This window comes from Bubalus kerabau, chromosome 4 (genome assembly GCF_029407905.1).
Source record: "Bubalus kerabau isolate K-KA32 ecotype Philippines breed swamp buffalo chromosome 4, PCC_UOA_SB_1v2, whole genome shotgun sequence".
Taxonomy (NCBI): domain Eukaryota; kingdom Metazoa; phylum Chordata; class Mammalia; order Artiodactyla; family Bovidae; genus Bubalus; species Bubalus kerabau.
In genome coordinates this window covers 181,246,793-181,262,734 of record NC_073627.1, presented here as the reverse complement: position 1 = coordinate 181,262,734, position 15,942 = coordinate 181,246,793, and positions in this window count along the sequence as shown.

Here is a 15,942-nt window from a genome sequence, read left to right as displayed (position 1 = left end):
TCCAGCCTGAGGCCCTGCAGCTCTTTAGGCCCAGGGTCCTCAGCCAGGGTGGCCTGGACCTGAACCCTCAGCTGGTACATGGCCCAGGGCCCTGCCCACTGTTCACACCTGAGGACCCAGCTCTTTCCCACCCTGAGGATTTTTAAAAGCTTATAATGAGTTTAGAAAACTTTGTACTTAGAAATTAAAAAACAAACAAACAAACAACAACCCAATTAAAAATTGGGCAGAGGACCTGACTAGACATTTTTCCAGAGAAGTCATGCAGTGACCACCAAGAACCCTGACCCTTCCCTTCCCACCCCTCCCCACCCTGAGGCTGAAGCCCCAACCATCATGCAGTTTGGAGCCCCCACCCCGACAGGGACAGCGTTCTAGGCCTGGGTGCTGAAGGGGCCCCACGTGGCAGCTCTCCCAGGAGACGGTGCCTTTGACCAGTTTTCTTTCTGGAGAGGGACCCGGGCTGGGGGCATCTCCCGGAAGGCCATGCTGCCCGGCCAGAGGCTGAGGCCTGAAGGAAGGACAGAGAGGCCTGTCCAGGGAGGTGGTGGGAGGGGTGAGGAGCGGCATCTTCAGAGCCCCAGCTTCTCTGCGAGGCTGGGCGGGGTCCGTTGCCCAGGCTGAGTCTCACAGGAGTCCCCCCATGGCCGTGTCCCCCACAGCCCAGAGTCCACACCGCAGCCACTGGCAAACACCGACTGGCTGTGCAACGTGTCGCTTCTCCAAGGCCACAACTCCAGCTCAGTCACCATGCCGGCGACGTGATGGGGACAAGCCCCGTTCAGAGTCTCCCACCCCCTCCTGGGGGTGTGACCTTGGGCTGGAAGAAGGCGCCAGTCCCGGTCCCTGCAGGTAGCCTGGGGCCACGTAGGCACCTCGCCTGGTTGCGGGGGGCGGGGGAGGGCATGAGGATTAACCTGAATAATGTACCTGCTTCAAGCAGCATAATGTTACGACACGGGTAGCCTAGAAATAGCCTCTCTTACTGTTATTGTTCAGGAGGAATAGGGAGCAGGCGGCCTCGAGAGCTCATGTGGGTCCCCGTAGTGATCTCCCTCTGTCTTCCCAATGCCCCTGGCAACGGCAGGCACGTGGGCATCATGCTTCCCTACCGGCCACTCTGGCTGTGGACGCTGGGCTCTAGAGGTGACTGCCCAGGTCACCGCACCCCAGGCCCAGGAAGCCCCACCCTGCGCACCGGGGCCGGGTTGCTGGCGGGGACGCCAGCCCAGCCCTGCTTGCAGAGCCCGTCCGCAGGGTCCCCGCAGCTCCCATGGGGAAGCATGTTCCGGGTCCTGTCCCCTCCCAGTCCCCGCAGGGCACCCTCGCCTGATAGAAACCGGGTCTCATCTGGACACTAGGGGCCCCAACCATCAGGACCTCACTTGTGCACAGAAGGCCGTCCCCTCGAAGGCAGGGCGAGGGAGGGACGGAACAGACCTGGGGGCTGCAGCCACAGCGGGCGGAGCTGCAGCAGGCGCAGGAGGGCACCCTGCCAGGGGGCTCGGCGTGGGGCAGCTCTGCTGGCCGTGGGGCTGACCGCAGCCCCTCCTCCCTCTTCCCTGCTCCCCATCCTCCCCCAGCCCCCGCACAAAGGCGGCACGTGCTAACGTCCAGTCCAGGGACAGCACTGGGGCGGGAGAGTCCGGGGAGGCGAGGGGGAGCTGGAGGCCCCCTTGCAGTCGTGTCCATCAGTGCCTCTGAGGCATCGCCAGCACCATCGGGCACAGGGCCTGCCCCTGACCACCGCTCCGCTGCAGGGGCTGAGCTGGGGCCGGCCTCAGTCAGGAGCAGGACCTCATAGGTGCTCGTCACACTGTGGGCCACTTGAGTCTCTCTCCCTGAGGCTCCCACGCCACGCCATCAGGAAAGAAGCGGGTGGGCATCACAGCTTTTAAATGGAGATTTTTAAAAGCTTATAATGAGTTTAGAAAAGTTCATACTTGGAAACCAAAAAAAAAAAACAAAACAAAACAAAACAAACCAATTAAAAATTGGGCAGAGGACCTGAACAGACATTTTTCCAAAGAAGTCGTGCAGTGACCAACAAGAACATAAAAGATGCTCACCATCACTCATCATCAGGGAAAGCAAATCGAAACCACGTGAGACTTCACACCACACCTGTCGGAACGGCTGTCATCAAAAAGACAACAAGTGACAAGTGTTAGGAAGAAGGCAGAGAAAGGGGGACCCCATGCACTGTGGGTGAGATTGTAAATGGGTGGAGCCACTGTGGAAAGCAGTCTGGAGTTTGCTCACAAGATTAAAAGTAGAACTACCATATGACCCAGTATTTCTACCTGTTGATATTTATCTGAAGCAAACAAAAACACTCATTCAAAAACAGGCATGCACACCTCTGCTCACGGCAGCATTGCTTACAGTAACCGAGATACGGAATCAAACTACGTGCCCATCAGTAGCCGGAGAGGTAAGGAAGCTGTGTGTGTATGCACGTGCGTGTGGAACATTACTCAACCGTGAGAAACGGACTCTTGCCATTTGTGACAGCACAGATGGACCTGGAGGACACGATGCTAAGCGAATCAGAAGACACACACCATGTGATCCTACTTACAGGTGGGATCCAAAAGCAAAACGAACATGCGCAGACCCAGAGGACAAAGCGGCGTTTGCCTCACGGGGTTGGAAGGAAAGAAAGGCGAGGAAGATAAGAGGTACAAGATTCCAGTCACAGAATAAATGAATCTCAGCGATGAAATGGACAGCGAGGGAATACAATTGTGTGGTATCTTTGTGCAGTGACAGATCGTAACTAAATTTACGGGGATCATTTTGAAATGTATAGAAACACTGAATCCTTACATTGTGTGACAGAATCTGACATAGCGTAGTAGGTCGATGATACTTTCAGCCAAGCCAACGTGCGTGCTCAGTCGTGTCCGACTCTTCAGGACCCCGTGCACTGTAGCCCACCAGGCTCCTCTGTCCATGGGATTCTCCAGGCAAGAACACTGGAGTGGGTTCTCATCTTCTCCTCCAGGGGATTTTCCTGACTCAGAGATCGAACTCCCATCTCCTGTGTCTCTTGCATTGCAGGTGGATTCTTACCCACTAAGCCATCAGAGAAGCCCCAATTATACTTCAGAAAAAAGCAAACAGAAAAAAAAAAAAAAAAAAAAAAAAAACCTAACATGAAAGAGACCAGACTTTTGGTTACCAGAAAAAGGTGTGGAGGGTGGGGGAACTGGATGAAGATGGTTGAAACTACAAACTTCCAGTTGTAAGAAGAGTAAGTACAAGGGACACAGGCACCTGGTTAATAGAATTAACAGTGTTGGATGCTGTCTATGAAAGCTATGAGAGAGTGAATCCTAAAATAAAACAAATAAATTATTTTTTATACTAAAAAAATAAAAAATAATTTTATTTTTTTAATGCTGTACTTTTATGAGATGCAGGACGTTCATTACATTTATTGTGGTTATCACCTCCTGAGGTAGATAAGTCACATCACCTCCTGATGTAGATAAGTCACATCACCCCCTGAGGTAGGTAAATCACATCACCCCCTGAGGTAGATAAGTCACATCACCCCCTGAGGTAGGTAAGTCACATCACCTCCTGAGGTAGATAAGTCACATCACCTCCTGAGGTAGGTAAGTCACATCACCTCCTGAGGTAGATAAGTCACATCACCCCCTGAGGTAGGTAAATCACATCACCCCCTGAGGTACATAAGTCACATCACCCCCTGAGGTAGATAAGTCACATCACCCCCTGAGGTAGGTAAGTCACATCACCTCCTGAGGTAGATAAGTCACATCACCTCCTGAGGTAGGTAAGTCACATCACCTCCTGAGGTAGATAAGTCACATCACCCCCTGAGGTAGATAAGTCACATCACCCCTGAGGTAGATAAGTCACATCACCCCCTGAGGTAGATAAGTCACATCACCCCTGAGGTAGGTAAGTCACATCACCCCCTGAGGTAGGTAAGTCACATCACCCCCTGAGGTAGGTAAGTCACATCACCCCCTGAGGTACGTAAGTCACATCACCTCCTGAGGTAGATAAGTCACATCACCTCCTGAGGTAGATAAGTCACATCACCTCCTGAGGTAGATAAGTCACATCACCTCCTGAGGTAGGTAAGTCACATCACCTCCTGAGGTAGGTAAGTCACATCACCCCCTGAGGTACGTAAGTCACATCACCTCCTGAGGTAGATAAGTCACATCACCTCCTGAGGTAGATAAGTCACATCACCTCCTGAGGTAGATAAGTCACATCAACCCCTGAGGTAGATAAGTCACATCACCTCCTGAGGTAGATAAGTCACATCACCTCCTGAGGTAGGTAAGTCACATCACCTCCTGAGGTAGGTAAGTCACATCACCCCCTGAGGTACGTAAGTCACATCACCTCCTGAGGTAGATAAGTCACATCAACCCCTGAGGTAGATAAGTCACATCAACCCCTGAGGTAGATAAGTCACATCACCTCCTGAGGTAGGTAAATCACATCACCTCCTGAGGTAGATAAGTCACATCACCTCCTGAGGTAGGTAAGTCACATCACCCCCTGAGGTAGGTAAGTCACATCACCTCCTGAGGTAGATAAGTCACATCACCCCTGAGGTAGATAAGTCACATCACCCCTGAGGTAGGTAAGTCACATCACCCCCTGAGGTACGTAAGTCACATCACCCCCTGAGGTACGTAAGTCACATCACCCCCTGAGGTACGTAAGTCACATCATCTCCTGATGTAGGTAAGTCACATCACCTCCTGATGTAGGTAAGTCACATCACCTCCTGATGTAGATAAGTCACATCTCCTCCTGATGTAGATAAGTCACATCACCTCCTGAGGTAGATAAGTCCCATCACCTCCTGAGGTAGGTAAGTCACATCACCTCCTGAGGTAGGTAAGTCACATCACCTCCTGAGGTAGATAAGTCACATCACCTCCTGAGGTAAATAATCACATCACCTCCTGAGGTAGATAAGTCACATCACCTCCTGAGGTAGGTAAGTCACATCACCCCCTGAGGTACGTAAGTCACATCACCCCCTGAGGTACGTAAGTCACATCACCCCCTGAGGTACGTAAGTCACATCATCTCCTGATGTAGGTAAGTCACATCACCTCCTGATGTAGATAAGTCACATCTCCTCCTGATGTAGATAAGTCACATCACCTCCTGAGGTAGATAAGTCCCATCACCTCCTGAGGTAGGTAAGTCACATCACCTCCTGAGGTAGGTAAGTCACATCACCTCCTGAGGTAGATAAGTCACATCACCTCCTGAGGTAAATAATCACATCACCTCCTGAGGTAGATAAGTCACATCACCTCCTGAGGTAAATAATCACATCACCTCCTGAGGTAGATAAGTCCCATCACCTCCTGATGTAGGTAAATCACATCACCCCCTGAGGTAGTAAGTCACATCACCTCCTGAGGTAGATAAGTCACATCACCTCCTGAGTCACACCACCTCCTGAGGTAAATAAGTCACATCACCTCCTGAGGTAGTAAGTCACATCACCTCCTGAGGTAGGTAAGTCAATCATCAAACTATGCACCATAAACCAATCCAGTGCCAGATGTCAACTACATCTCAGTAAAACTGGAGAAAATAAACAAGTTCTCACAACACATGATAATAAAATTGCTCAACTATATTTTTATTCTAATTAATATTACTGTTTGGGGTCACTATTTAGCATTGTTTACTATAAATCACATTCTCCTGACCTCCCGACTGTCACATCACAGAACACTGCTGGGAGGTGGATGTTTTATTCTTGCCCAAACAGAGTAGGTAGGACATACCGGGCACTGCCAGGATGCAGTTTATAAATAACCGGACCTGGTTCTTGCCGGTATGAGGCTCGGTGCTTGTCAGAAGGAGGGCGTCAGAAAGAAAAGAGGGAGTTGGAGGATGAGATGGCTGGATGGCATCACCAATGCAAGGGACATGACCTTGGGCAGATGCTGGGAAATGGTGAGGGACAGGGAGGCCTGGCATGCCACAGCCCATGGGGTCGCAGAGAGTCAGATGGGACTGGGCGACTGAAGAATAGCAACAGTGCTCATCATCCGCGATAGCCGGTAATTAACCTGTGAGGAGGAGGAAGCACGGGGCTGGGGAAGCGGCACCAGAGGGGCTGGAAGGTGCGGGGGCCAAGAGGCGGGAGAAGTCAGAGCCATGGACCCCCCTCGTCCTGGCACCTGGAAGCCTCCATCCCCAGGGCATAAAGCGGGGGTGCGCCCACACGGTGCCCACCTGGAGCCCGTGCAAGCCAGTCAGAAGTGCGGCTCGCGGGCCCACCCAGACCTGCCCGCCTGAGGCCGGGCACCTGAGGTCAGCAGTGCGGCTCGCGGGCCCACCCAGACCTGCCCGCCTGAGGCCGGGCACCTGAGGCCAGAAGTGCAGCTCGTGGGCCCACCCAGACCTGCCCGCCTGAGGCCGGGCACCTGAGGCCAGAAGTGCAGCTCGTGGGCCCACCCAGACCTGCCCACCTGAGGCCGGGCACCTGAGGCCAGAAGTGCCAGGAGGCAGGGCTGAGGAGCGCCCGCGCTCACTGACAGCTGTGAGCAGGCAGGGAGGGCCAGGTCAGTGCTCCAGGCACCATCCAAACACCTTTAAATGCCTCGGATGAAGTGCTCTGCCTGCCCCCAGTCATCGCTGTGCTGAGGGATGCTGTGCAGGTGAGCGGCTGTACGAGTTCACAGCCAGAGCTGTCCCCCAGCCCCAGCATCCATGGCTCGGAGACCTTGCACAATAGACAGGGGGCCTCGAGCCTTGGCTGCCCTGGGTAGCCAGGACCTGATGTGACGGGACAGGACAGCTGGGGAAGGCCCGCCCGACACAAGCCTCGGTGCTCGGACTGGCTCTGCAGGGTCCTCGGGGAGACTTGTCCTCACGTGCACAGAGTGCACTAAAGCTTTCATGTTACTTCTCGATTTCCTGGCAAAAGCACTGTAGGAAAAATATAAAATATAACCTGGCTGTTTGGGTTTCTGTAAGATGTGTTTGTTTGTATTCTCGTGAATCTAGAGTGCAGCATCATGGATTGGACACTCGTTGGGTGAATTTTGTCTTTCAGCCCTTACGGCGAAAGCGTTATTCCAAACCACCACCTTGCAGAGAGTGACCAAGCATCGGCCTCCCGCAAGATGGGTACCAAGGCAGGCTGTGATCAGGAAGCCCACCCATCCCGCCTCCGAAAGCTTTCAATTGTCTGTCATGAGCAGGAAGACAGTTCTTCTAAGTGGAGCTCACAACGTGCTGGTTTTCACACCTTGGCGAGAGGGCTCCGTCTGCCCTTTGCACACAACACCCCAGGGCCACGGAGCAGAGGACAGGACTTCACTCTGCAGCGGGTGAGCAGGAGGTGGCAGACATCAGGGAGGCTGGCAGAGGAAAAGGAGAGCCAGGTAGGGGCTAGGTGCTGAATCAGAGTGAGAGGAAGGGCCTCGGGTCTCAGGAAGAAACAGCCGTGCAGCGCAGGGAGGGTCCTGCCAACCTCCTGGAAGACTGCGGAGCGCCTCAGCCTGCAGGTTGGGCAGGAGCTCCATGGTCCCACGCCCTCCCTCTCCGAGGCCCTGTCTTCCCTGCCAGCACCCAGAAGGCACAGGAGAAGGGACTACCCTGGGGAGTCCCAGCGTTCGAGGGGACCCAGTGGGTCACTCCCTGTGACACACAGCCCGAGGGAGGAGGGACCCAGTCCAGAGGTTTCTGGGAGGACCAGGGTAGCAGGGGGCCTGAGGGGCCCCCAGGAGAACAGTCTGGGGCTTGGCGGGTCAGCGGTGGGAGGCACACCCACCGGGCTATGGACGCAGCCATCACCTGAGGCTGGGTGAAGTCCCCTCTTACATCGGGAGTGGTACCAGGCTACACACAACCCCTGCCCCCCAGCTGGGACCCTCCCCCAACTGCAGAGCTGGGGCATGTTCAGGGACGGACATGGATGCATCATAAGCTGCAAAGGTCAAAAGGTCCCCTTCGTGTCGGAGAGGAGCCCTCCTGACACCTCCTTCTCACCTCTGGGCCATCCGTGGTCAGAAATGTACCAGCTGCGTTTCCCAGCAGCAGGTATGGTCCTGGCAGCTGGAAGCCAGTGTCGGGCAGGCGTGCAGAGCTGCTCAGGCTCTGCGCTCCCCGCACGGAGACTGGTGGATGGAAAGGACTCGAAGCCGCAGTCATGACGTGACCACCAGCACGTTCCGGGAACCCGCAGACGGGAGGCAGCATCAGTCAATTGGAAATGGCGGAGTTAGGGACTGGATGTGTCTGTGCCCCGAATGCCAGCACCAGGGGTGGGCCAGGGTGTGGGGGCAGCTCTCTCCTGGTCAACAGGGGATGCTGGGTGGAGAGACCCCATAGGGTCAGCCCTGCGTGGGACGGAGCAGCTGTGAGTGCGCTGGAGATGGACACCCCAGCCCTCTGCTGCTGATAAAGCTCCAGCTGCAGGTGGAGCGCAGGGAGGACCCCAGAGAGGCAGAGGGGCTGGGATGGGCAATGGGGCAGAGCTGGGGGCTGGGATGAGGGTGTGACAGAGCCCCCGGTGCTGAGGTCCAGCAACAGGATGCGGGAGGCAGCCTCTGAGGATGCCCAGGGCCAAGGTTGGCGGCCTCGGCCTCATCCAGGGGGATACCCTGTTCCCAGCACAGATGCTGTGGCCTTGGGATGCCCCACGGCCATGCGCTCAGCTGCCTGGCATCCAGCGTGTGTGGCCAGGGGCAGCGGGTGCTGGGGAAGTGGGCCTCTGGGCGCACAGGTGATCCCATCTCACCCAGTGAGGCTGGAACCAATGTCTGCTGCCCGGTTCTTCCCAGGGGCCGGGGCGCTCAGTGCAGATGGGACCCGGTGGCAGGGACCTCCCAAGTGGTGGCGGGGCAGTGGGGGTGCTCAGTGCAGACGGGACCCGGTGGCAGGAACCTCCCGAGTGGTGGCGGAGTGAGCCACAGGTCGGCACCCGGAGGGTCCGAGGAGCGCCTCTCAGACCACCTCAGGAGAGGAGACTCTGAGGCTTCCTGGGGGCGGTGGGCAGGGAGCAGGGCCTGGGGCGTCTGGGGCAGGAGGCTGGAGGTTTTGAGGAGCCTTGATCCCTCCTCCCCCGCCCCGCCAGCAGGTGGTGAACCAGAGCCTATCCGGGAGGCCCCGGCCGAAGGAGGCCCCTGTGCCCCCCGGAGTGGTGAGCCTCCTTCCCTGAGCGGCCCCTTGCCCCGCTGTTCCTGCAGGGAGGCCTCTCTGCCCTCTCTCTCCTTCCGTGTCCCATCCCTGCCCCCACGTCCTTCTGTCTCCTCCTCCCGCCAGCTTGCCGAGTCCAGGATCCACAGCTGGACCGCTGACGGCGGAAAGGCCAGCCCGGGAGCCCCCCATGGGGTGGGGTCAGCTACGGGCTCCGCCTGCCGTCTTACCCCCAGATGTCGGCGCCGGTCTGGAAGGCTGGGCCTGTGCCTGCAGCAGGAGCTGGCCCCCTGTCCCTCTGTCTCCTGGCCCTGCTCACAGGACGAGGGCAGGGAGGCCAGAGTGTGGACAGCGAATCGGAGCAACACTGTCTTCACCGCGTGCTGGGAGCCTGCGGTTTCCTCCTGACTCGCCCTGTCCCCCTTCCAAATGGCAGAACCGCGCAGTCACGGCTTCAGAGGTGACTAAGTGGCAGGTTTCATATGCCGGGAGATGGGAGGCCACGTGAAGGTGCTTTTGAGTAATTCAATCGCCAGGCTTTCCCCATGGATGGAGAAAACACACACACCCAGCATACACACACAGACGTGAACACACACACACACCACACATCTAAACCAAGTACACACACACCCATATACACACACATCACACAGACATGAACACATACACACGCAACCACATAACACATACATCCACACCAAATACACACACTCATATACATACACACACATCACACAGACATGAATATACACACACAGATGTGAACACATACATCATATGTGAACACATACAACACAACACACACATCCAAACCAAACACACACCCATATACACACACATCACACAGACATGAACACACACACAGATGTGAACATATGCACACACCACACATCCAAACCAAATACACACGCACCCATATACATACACACACATCACACAGATGTGAACATATACACATGCAACCACACAACACACACATCCACACCAAATACACACACACACTGCCATATACATATACACGAACACCACATAGATATGAACACATGCACACAAAGACAAGAACACACACCCACACAATACACATCCAAATACACACACGCACCATGCAGATATGAACATGCAGACACACACTCCCCAAAGATACACACACCAAACACACAGATACACACACACCCTGCTGTATAAAGTTCATTAAAAATACATGTATGGAAATGTTTTCTAACATTTCTAACACTGAACATTCCTATCAAATCCCAGGCACTGAAACACGCTGCTGTACCCCAGGCAAACCATTCCAGCATGTGTCCCACAGATAATTTAGAATAACTATGCAGGTGGTTTTCCAGGCCACCCTCTCCTCGGCCCTGCCGAAGCCCGTGTCTTTGGTGAGCTTGGTCGTTGCGTGACTCTGTGGAGACCGGGTCCAGCTGGAGGGTCCAGCCAGCTCCGAGCCAAGGGGGGCTTGCCAGCACCAGTATCCGCAGACGAGTGCGCCCCCCAATGGCTGCTGCCAGCGTCCACGTGCCAGCCCCACTGCCTCCAGCCTCCCTGGACTCACCAGGGTCAGCAGGGGGTCTGGCCCAGGCGTCCTTCAAATTCCTGCTTCCACCCTGGGTCCCGGAGCAGGTGAGGTGTTGGGGGCCAGTGTGAGGCACTCGGCCCGTGGCAAAGGTCATGAGTAAGGAGGCTCGGCATACGCAAAGGCGGGATCGAGCCTCAGGAGTCCCCCTGGAAATCCTCGAGCATCTACCCCCATAACCAGAGCCTGCCTACTTTACTACTTTGTGCTCTCACCTACACCTCTGAGTTTACGGGGGGCTGTCCCCCACCACCTCTTTCGGAGAAGGAGTTAACTTAGAGCTCCAGTTAATAATAATTCCTGGGCGTGATAGGAGTGTTTCAACCTACAAACTCCTCTGAAGGTTCTCTAGCCTACCTGACAGGCTTGTCTGGCCACATGTGATTGCTCACAGCCTCCCAACCGTGAGAGGCACCAGATGCTTTAAACCTTCTAAAAACAGGTTCCTTAGAAAAGTTAGAAAACCATTAGTATAAGTATAGTGGGCTGATTAGAAACTGTATTGGTGAAGGGTTTTTCATTTTCATGAGCCAATGTTTGCTGCTAAGTCTCCATATCTCCTGCCCTTACACACATTAATGAATATATAGAAGAAATAAGTATTAACCTTTGATATTAATCACATTAGACCTTAGGCTAAGTAAATTCTTTCCTTAACTAAAACCCACTACACCCTCTCCCTATAGGAATGTAACTTTATTTGGGTGGCATCTGTTTTAAGAATAATCACCCCTGGAGAAATAAGTGTTGACTGACCGCCGTCACAAGGAGAGGGTCCTAAATTGTCAGCAGGTCCCCTGGCCAGAAGATGATGTAACACCCCTAAGACCTCTGTATACATTTGTGTGAAGCACCTGACTTTAATAAAAGTCAGGACTGCTGTCCCTGCGTGACTTTTGTATAACATCTCAGTGTATAAAAACAGACTCTGGAAAATAAAGAATTGGGATCAGTTCCTCAAAAGACTGGTCTCCCCATGTCGCTCTCTCTCTCACTCTGGCTGAGTCTCCATCTGGAGCGCGGAACCCGCCATGCTTACTAATTATGCCTGGGCTTCTAAGATCCGACCGGGGAGGCTTCAGTGTCTCCTCTCCTTTGGGAGAACGGAAGGACGCCTGCGGCCTACGTAAGTGGTGCAAACTTCTTGTCTTGAAGTTTTATTGGTCTCCCGCATAAACCAAGCTACTCAGCCTCTTTTCTCCACTGAATTTTCCTACTGAGCTATCCTCATTCTATTACTCTTTATATCTTTGATGAATAAATAATTAAATAGGTCGCCGACGCCGTCCCCGCTTCAAATACCCTGGATCAGCCAGGGCTGGACCCCGGCAGTGAGGGTTTATGTTGACCCTTCAAGAATGGACTTTCTATTTGCCCCTACCCCTGCATCTCCTGAAAGGAAGCCCTGCTGGCCTTCAAAGCTAAACACCTGGGGCCCACCTTCCCAGTAAAGGACCCCCGGGTGGCGGGCCAAGATAGGACTCAGAACGTCGCTCCTTGGGGAGAGCCTCTGCTGCCGTGACCACCCTCTCATCTGTGGGTTGCTCATCCTGGGACTGCTGGGCCTGACTGTACCCTATCTCCTGTAGTTCTTTCTTTATCTCTTTAGTTGTAGGGGATCTTTTCTGCTTGTTTTTCAGTCTCTCTCATCAACAGTTGATCTGAAATAGTCATAATTTCCGTGTGTCCATGGCAGGAAGCAAGCTCAGGGTCTTTCTACTCTGCCACCTGGGCCATCTATGGGTCTTCCATGAGGGCACTAATCTGTTGGCGGGCCCCAGACTTCTGACGGCATCACCTCCACTTCCTGACGCCACCACCCTGGGGACACACTCAGCACACACAGCACTGGGCACAGCAGGCCTCCACACCCAGCGCGAGGCTGGCATTCCTCTCCAGGGGAGCCTCTCTACCCCCACAGGTGCCCCATAGACGCCTGTCTAGAAGCCTCCCCTCCCCTGACAGCTCGGTCAGAGGGCTGAACCTGAACTGCTTGATCAGTCCTTAGTAAAGACGGCAGGTGTGACTCAGGAGTGGCAGGCGGCAGCTCTCATGATGGGACGTGAGCACCGGCCCTGCTCAGGGACTGTGTTTTTCTGCCTCTTCTAAACCTATGCTCCGTGGTCTGGAGGAGCCTCTCCCTGGGAAAGTGCACAGCAGACAGCTGTGCTCAGAGCACCCGGCTCCCCAGGCTGGCGTGTGTTCATGTCCCTGATTCCCCAGCAGCTCTGAGGCTCACGAGGGTTCACAGTGTGGTTTTCACCTTTGGGTACCCAAGTCAGAGCTCTGAGCTACATAGAACTCAGTCACTTATTCTTGAATAAATGAATGAATAAAATAAAGGTCTAAAGATGAAAGAGATAACCGATCGCTGTGTTTATACCCCAGTGAGCTCCCTTCCCCTGTAGAAAATACTCCCCAGATAAACTAAGGATGGAAGATTGAACAGAAAAGGTGATGGGGAGGGGAGGGGTGAGAAGAGAAAACAAAGAAACGGTGCATTGTTTCAGCTACACAGGCTTGGGACTGACCGGGAAGAATGTCCCTACGCTAAAGTTGTTTTTAAGAAAATAATATAAAATAAATTCTTAAATAAAAAGAAGTCACAACTATATTTGAGACACTTTTTTTTCCTGAAAAATGGAGTGCTTTTCCCCTAAAGCTAAAGAGAGTGAAATTGAAATACTGAGCTCTGTACAGAAAAAAGAAATTCTCTCTCTCTCTTACACACACACGTCTGACTTCTCCCTCTAGTCATTATAGTATAAAATACTTATATTTATATAAAATATAAAAGACTTTATAATAATATAAAATACTTACATCTAACAAATGCATTCAGATCTGCTCCCAGAGTAAAATAAATCGGTTATAAATCAGTGCAAAATTCCCCAAATAGAAGATACCCAGGAACGGTGCCTACTGGATCCCAACCCATCACCAACAAAGTCAAAAGTGATGGGGACTGGAGCTCTGTTTTATCTTCTACTCTGGGTGCACTGGGAGGAAAGACGCTAGGGGACATGCGGAGCGGTGGACCCCTACCCTGATTCACTCACATCACAGCCCGTTTTGCCTTTTCCCACAAACCGGAAAAGACAGGAGAAGGAGAACGTGAGAAAAGACACACACGCTTGAGCTGAACATACTCAGAAAAAGTGCTTGAAGCATTCGTAGCCTAGAATCATGAATACTCTTAACTCTAATTGGAAGTTCCGAAAAATGGAAAAAAAAAAAAATGGAGATTTGTAAAGATGGGCACTGCAGAAAGTGCTGCACTGTTTCAGCGGAAGTTGCCAACCTCGTGGCGTGTCAATCCACTCATCTCCTGCACATCACGCCCTGAGGAGCGCTGAAATATCACCTTTGCAGGAGGCAGTGCACAGCCTCACTGGGAGGCGTTCAAATCAGTGTCGGCAAACAGCCCTCCAGCCCTCCAGAGAGGCCGGCGCAGCCAGCAACTCAGGCTCCAAAACGCGCCCTGTGAGTGGGGTCTGCGTCTCTGCTTTTGCCTTCACCGCTTTTATTTCCCCTTTTCTGGAATTCGCCCATGTGTCCTGGGTTCCAGGGTGTTTCCCCGAGACCATCTGAAAGCTTCTTCATGTTCTTTCTAGCGCCAGATTCAAAGCCTACTTTCTCACATCCAGAGGGAAGTCGGAAGCACAGGTGCCTGAGATAGTGTCACTCCCAGCGCGCGGTCAGTGCACACCAGGCAGACACAGCTTCTCCTCTTGCAAAACGTGCCGGGAGCAAATGAGGAAATGACCGTATTTTAAGCCAGCAGTCCTTAGACTGTGATATGTACATGTACAAAAATTTGTCTTTTAAAACAAGTTCTTTTCAAGTTAATTTTCCAAACACTAAAATACTTCCCTTTAAAGACTTAAGAAAATCTCAGGAGTTGGGGTTGAAGGGGTTTCTCCACATGATTATAAAGGCATGAACCAAACACACTCGTATTGGTACATGGCTATACATGCAAACTCATGCATGTGTGTGAATTCATACACAAATACATGCACACTTATACACCTGTGTGCACACATGCATGCACACAAACATGTGATGGTGATTGGGGTCATTTCACTACCAGACATCCAGCAATTCCAGGCCTCTCTCCTTGCCTCCCCAGCCCTGAGCTCCGTCAACCGTGTCACCAGTCCCCTGCCCGCCCACCCGCCCCAGAGGCTTAGGGGCGCTGCCTGGAGCCCCCACGTCAGCATCACCCTGGCCACGTCACGGTTTTTATATCTGACGGACCACATCCCAGGTCCCTCTTATTTTATCAGCTTTCAAAATATCCTCAACTATTTATTTCAGCACTAAAATCATAAATATCTAACATATTTGATCAAAATTACATCTCACTATAAAATTATTTATCAAAAACTAATGTAGTTATACTATTAATATTATATTTAGTGTATACTGAATGTATGTATTCAATATATGCATTTAATATGTATATTTAATATATTAAATGTGCATGCATGCTAAGTCACTTCAGTTGTGCCCTACTCTTTGCGACCCCATGGACTGTAGCCAGCCAGGCTCCTCTGTCCAGGGGATTCTCCAGGCAAGAGTATTGGAGCGGGTTGCCACGCCCTCCTCCTGGGGATCTTCCCAACCCAGGAATCAAACCCACGCCTCTTACATCTCCTGCATTGGCAGGCGTGTTCCTTACCACTAGTGCCACCTGGGAAGCCCATACTAATTATATATAATACTAAATTATAACAAGATATTCAGGAAATCTTACCTTTCAAAATTCCTTTCAACTTAAATAACTAAGAAATTTCAAAGTGAAAACGAAACAACTGCCCACAGGAACACTTCCCGCCGGGTGGGGCCCGCCATGGCGAGAATAGCCCTGGGTCCCAGCGTGGGCAAACAGAGCCAGCACCGGGGTCTCACGGCGTCAGCTCAGGCCGCGTCCACCAAAGCAGACCGACTTCCTGCTGGGAGAACCGGACCTTCACCGTGAAGCCTCGACTGTTCTGTCCGATCAAACCACAGGTGTGTTGCCTTCATTTGTAATTTCCTGGTGTGTTTTGGGGAGAAGGCGATGGCACCCCACTCCAGCACTCTTGCCTGAAAAATCCCATGGACCGAGGAGCCTGGAAGGCTGCAGTCCAAGGGGTCGCGAAGAGTCGGATACGACTGAGCGACTTCACTTTCACTTTTCACTTTCA